Here is a 6,000-nt window from a genome sequence, read left to right on the forward strand (position 1 = left end):
GGGGGATAATTGAGGGATAATAGGAAACTAAGCTAAGGTATTTGTCTTTATTCTCTTGAATGTTAGCATTGGACAAGGATATGGAGCAAAGGCAAAGCACATGCTTTGCATACATAAACCCTGGGTTCAGTTATCAGTACTTTATAGTCCCTCCCCCAGCACCATTGGAAGCAACCCCTGAGTTCCTGAAGTAGTCCTAGTATACTGAGTTTGACCCCAACACAAAAACCAAAAAATTCTAAAATTTATTTTAGAAATTTGTTATTATTATTATTTTTGTGTGGTTTTTGGGTCACACCCGGCAGTGCTCAGGGTTACTCCTGGCTCCATGTTCAGAAATTGCTCCTGGCAGGCGCAGGGGACCATATGGGATGCCAGGATTCGAACCGATGACCTTCTGCATGAAAGGCAAATGCCTTACCTCCATGCTGTCTCTCCAGCCCCTATTTTAGAAATTTGTACTTATTTTCACTACTGTGGATGACTTGATAGTTATCTGGTCAATATCTATCCCCAAAACTTTTCTCAAGGACCCTCTTTTTAAAATGTACTCACCAAAGGAGCTTATACCATAGCTTTCTATTTCTTTCTCTCTTTTTTCTTTTTTTCTTTTTGAGTCATACTGGCAACACTCAGGGGCTACTCCTGGCTCTATGCTCAGAAATCGCCCCCTGCAGGCTCGGGGGACCATGTGGGATGCTGGGATTCAAAACACTGTCCTTCTGCATGCAAGGCAAACACCCAACTGCTGTGCTATCTCTCCAGCCCCTAGATTTCTATTTCTGTGAAATCCTTGGAAGTGCATCCTTTTAATGTTGTGAAAGTGCATCCAGTTTTTTTTTTAAGGTAAATGAACTAACACAGCATTAGGCAGGATAATGATGCGGCTAATCCTCTTACTAGTTAGTTCTCTGAAAATATCTTTGTAATAGTGCATACCACTTGGCTGTTAAAGGCCATGAGAATCCCTTCTGGCTTTGCAGAGTCTTTGTGTACTGTCTTTTATCAATATGATGCTCTGGGGTGATGTATGTACCATAATTAAAGTGTTTTCTTTCTCTACTATCTTTGTGGGATTTTCTGTGCTGAGAGGTTTTGCTTTCAGTTAATGTTTCTCCAATAAGATAGATCATTAACTTCATTTGCAAATAAGGAAAATGAGCTTCCAACAATCCATATACACATAAATGGTATGATAGAAACAAGACTCAAACTGAGGCCTGAAGGTGGGACTGTGTCCATGTGGCAATGAGGCAACCCTGAAGAAATACAGTCCAAATACAGACACACTTCATTTTATTGTGCTTCACTTTATTGTGGATTTTGTGTTTTGTTTGTTTGTTTTTGGGTTTTGGGACACACCCATGAGGGATTAGGGATTACTTTTCTCATCTCTACACTCAGGAATATGTTCCTAGTGGAGTTCAGGGGACCATATGGGATGCTGGGGACTGAATCTAGGTTAGTAACGTGCAAGGCAAGCCCTCTACCTGTTATCACTCTGTCCCCAATTTATTTTGATTTTGGTTTTTTTTTTTTTTTGGGGGGGAGAGCCAAACCTAGCAGGTTACTCCTGGCTCTGCACTCAGAAATCACCCCTGGAGTCCGGAGAGATAGCATGGAGGTAGGACGTTTGCCTTACATGCAAAAGAACGGTGGTTCGAATCCTGTCATCCCATATGGTCCCCTGAGCCTGCCAGGAGCGATTTCTGAGCATAGAGCCAGGAGTAACCACTGAGCGCTGTCGAGTGTGACCCAAATACAAAAAATAAAAATCACCCCTGGCAGGCTTGGGGGACCATATAAAATGCCAGGGATCAAACCAGGGTCTATCCCAGGTCAGCCGCATGCAAGGCAAATGCCCTACAGCTGTGCTATTGCTCCAGCCCCAATTTATTATGTTTTTAAAAGATTACACCAGGGGCCGGCACGGTGGCGCTAGAGGTAAGGTGTCTGCCTTGACAGTGCTAGCCTAGGACGGACCGCGGTTCGATCCCCCGGCATCCCATATGGCCCCCCAAGCCAGGAGCAACTTCTGAGTGTATAGCCAGGAGTAACCCCTGAGCGTCACAGGGTGTGGCCCAAATACCACACCAAAAAAAAAAAAATTACACCAGCAAAAAAGAGTCAACATACTAAATAAAGACTCAGTTGATCATATTCTTTGATTGGTTGGTTGATTTTTAGGCCATACCAATGGTACTCAGGGACTACAACAGTGTTCAGGGAATCAAACCTTTCCATATACAAAGCCTGCACACTAACTCTTTTAAGCTGTCTCCCAAGCCTCAATGGTTAGCATTGGGGGTGGAGGGGAGGTTGGGTTACATCCAGTGATGCTCAGGGATTGCTCCCAGCTCTGTGCTCAGAAATCACTCCTGGCAATCTTAGGAGACCATATGGGATGTCGGTGGGATGCTGGGGATCAAACCTTGGTCTATCAATGTAATATGGGATCAAACTGGAGCCAGCCCATACAAGTCAACTGCCTTATCTGCTGTACTATCTCTCTAGCTCCTTATTGGGACTCGTAGGACCATATACAATGGTGCTCAGGGGCTCCTCTATCTCACCGTTCAAAGGCAATGGTACAAGTGGTACTGGGAGACCATGCTAGGGAACAGTGCAGGATTGAGATTCAAGCCTTCTGCATGAAAAGTGTTTGAATGGGGCCGGAGAGATAGCATGGAGGTAAGGTGTTTGCCTTGCATGCAGAAGGACAATGGTTTGAATCCTGGCATCCCATATGGCCCCCGAGCCTGCTGGGGGTAATTTCTGAGCGTAGAGCCAGGAGTAGCCCCTGAGTGCTGCCAGGTGTGACCCAAAAACCAAAAAACCAAACAAAAAAAAATACTTGAACTTTATATCTCTCTATATATCTCCATCTCCCCCAAATTCTTTTTTTTTGGGGGGAGGGGTGTTTAGGCCACACCCGGCAGTGCTCAGAGGTTACTCCTGGCTATCTGCTCAGAAATAGCTCCTGGCAGGCACGGGGACCATATGAGACACCGGGATTCAAACCAACCACTTTAGGTCCTGGGTCAGCTGCTTGCAAGGCAAACGCCGCTGTGCCATCTCTCCGGCCCCAAAATTATTTAATAATAGGCATAACACCCATCAAAGTGCTTGGTACCTTGAGTCCTTCCCAGTGACCAATAGAGCTGGGACAGGCAATAGTGCTTAGGAGACCCTGGTGTCATACATAGATGGTGTCTGATCCAGATATGTTTGTGGGCCTCAGTGGTGCTTGGAACCACTTGGATCATCCAGTGGTACTAGGGTTACAAGAGCCACACTGGATTGTTTGAAAGTACCATGCAGTGCTGAGGATTGAATTCATGACCTTGTACATGCTAGACACTTGCTTTTCCACTTGAACTCTCTTGGACTTCATTTTTTATTACAATAGGATTCCATGATAAATTTGAAGTTTCAGGGCCAGAGAGATAGCATGGAGGTAAGGCATTTGCCTTTCATGCAGAAAGACAGTGGTTCAAATCACAGCATCCCATATGATCTCCTGTGCCTGCCAGGGGCGATTTCTGAGCATAGAGCCAGGAGTAACCACTGAGTGCTGCCTGGTGTGACCCAAAAACAAAAATTTTTTTTGAAGTTACTTGTTTATTATTGTATACCAACTGATCATTGAGGTCATTTTCATCGAGTTTTTTTTTTTTTTTTTTTTTACCAACTAATGATACCAAGAAGGGAATAAAGGAATAAAGAAACATAAAGGAATCTTTATGTTCTCCATTAGTCTCAGTGCTCAGAGGGACATAAATAATGGTGTGGACTAGAGTGGACAAGGTTCTCAGTAATATCAAGTCCTGATTCCTGAAATCTATAAATATCACCTTATTTGGTGGTAGTCTTTTTTTTTTTTTTTTTTTTTTTTTGGTTTTTTGGGCCACACCCGGCGGTGCTCAGGGGTTACTCCTGGCTGCCTGCTCAGAAATAGCTCCTGGCAGGCACGGGGGACCATATGGGACACCGGGATTCGAACCAACCACCTTTGGTCCAGGATTGGCTGTTTGCAAGGCAAACGCCGCTGTGCTATCTCTCCGGGCCCTGGTGGTAGTCTTTATAGAAGATTAAATTGACAACCTGGGGCCGGAGAGATAGCACGGCAGTAGGGTATTTGCCTTGCACACAGATGATCCAAATCCTGGCATCCCATATGGTTCCCCGTGCCTGCCAGGAGAGATTTCTGAGTGCAGAGCCAGGAGTAACCCCTAAGCGCCTCCAGGTGTGACCCCCCAAAAAAATAAAATAAATAGAAAATCATAAGATGAAGAAAATATTCTAAATTTTATGACTGAACTCATCCTAGGTACAATTATACATATCCTTATCATGTGGCCAGAGGGAGATAAAGGCAAAGGGAAAAATGGAGGCTGAGACTGCAGGGACATGGCCACAATCTAAAGACTACTGGCAACCACCAGAAACTGGGATAGGTGACAGGTGTAATCTTTATTAAATTTCTCTGCAAGGAGCAGAGCTCTGTATGCTTGATTAGATGCCAGCAGTAGTCACGTTCAACATATAGCTTCCAGAACTGAGATAACAAGGGTGCATTGCTTTAAGTCACCTAATTTGTGGTTGTCACTGTTGCCACAGAAATGGATTTTATGTATAAGGAAGAAGTTGGTGTCTTTGCCTATAAAGGTAGGGAGATCTCACAGAGACTTTGGCATCTCCTCAGTCAATTTCAGCTGGTGAGCAGTTGGCTCTTCAATCCCTAGCGTGTGTCCTTGACCTCTAAGAAAGCACTACAGTACCACAAACGGTTTCTAAGGGACAGAGAAAGAGCAGAAGGTACTCATGAACTATCTTTTGAGAAAATTTCCTAGAAACTGTCATGAAAAACTTCAATTTCCTCAAAGGAATCCTCATTCATTGTTGGTAGAAATGTCTGGTTCAGCTTCTATAAAAAACAGTTTGAGGGGCCGGAGAGATAGCATGGAGGTAAGGCGTTTGCCTTTCATGCAGGAGGTCATTGGTTCGAATCCCGGCGTCCCATATGGTCCCCCGTGCCTGCCAGGAGCAATTTCTGAGCCTGGAGCCAGGAATAACCCCTGAGCACTGCCGGGTGTGACCCAAAAAACAAAAAACAAACAAACAAAAAAAACAGTTTGAGACTTCTCCAAAAAGTGTGAGGCCTTTATTTATTTATTTATTTATTTATTTATTTATTTATTTATTTATTTATTTTTAGGGTTTTGGGTCACACCCAGCGGTGCTCAAGGGTTACTCCTGGCTCTGCACTCTGAAATTGTTTCTGGCAGGCTCAGGGATCATATGGGCTGCCAGGGATCAAATCTGGATCAGTTCCGGGTTGGCCGCATGCAAGGCAAATGCCCCCACTACTGTGCTATCACTCCAGCCTCATTTATTTAAAAAAAAATTCCTATATTGAAAAGATATGTGTACGGGGCCGGGTAGGTGGCGCTGGAGGTAAGGTGTCTGCCTTGCAAGCGCTAGCCAAGGAAGGACCGCGGTTCGATCCCCCGGCGTCCCATATGGTCCACCCAAGCCAGGGGCGATTTCTGAGCACATAGCCAGGAGTAACCCCTGAGCGTCAAACGGGTGTGGCCCAAAAACCAAAAAAAAAAAAAAAAAAAAAAAAAAAAAAAAAAAAAAAGAAAAGATATGTGTACATCTATATTCATTCAACACTCAGTACAATAGCCAGGATATGGAAACAATTCATATGCCCAACGACAGATGAAGGTAATACTATCTAATGGAATACTATGTAGCTGTAGGAAAAGATGAAATCAGATCATTCAATACAATATGTTTGGAACTGTAGGGTATCTTGTTAGCAAAATAAGCCAGAGGAAAGAGGCTGATCATAGTATAGCTTATCTGTAATATACAGAGAGAAAAAAACAAGCAAACAAGAGAATAGATGGTGTCAAAGAAGGACAAACCTTTGGACTAGGATTATGAAATGATTACCAAGTGGGAGGAGGGGAGAAAAAGAGGTGAACTAGA

The sequence above is a fragment of the Suncus etruscus genome, chromosome 7, assembly GCF_024139225.1.
Source record: "Suncus etruscus isolate mSunEtr1 chromosome 7, mSunEtr1.pri.cur, whole genome shotgun sequence".
Lineage (NCBI taxonomy): Eukaryota > Metazoa > Chordata > Mammalia > Eulipotyphla > Soricidae > Suncus > Suncus etruscus.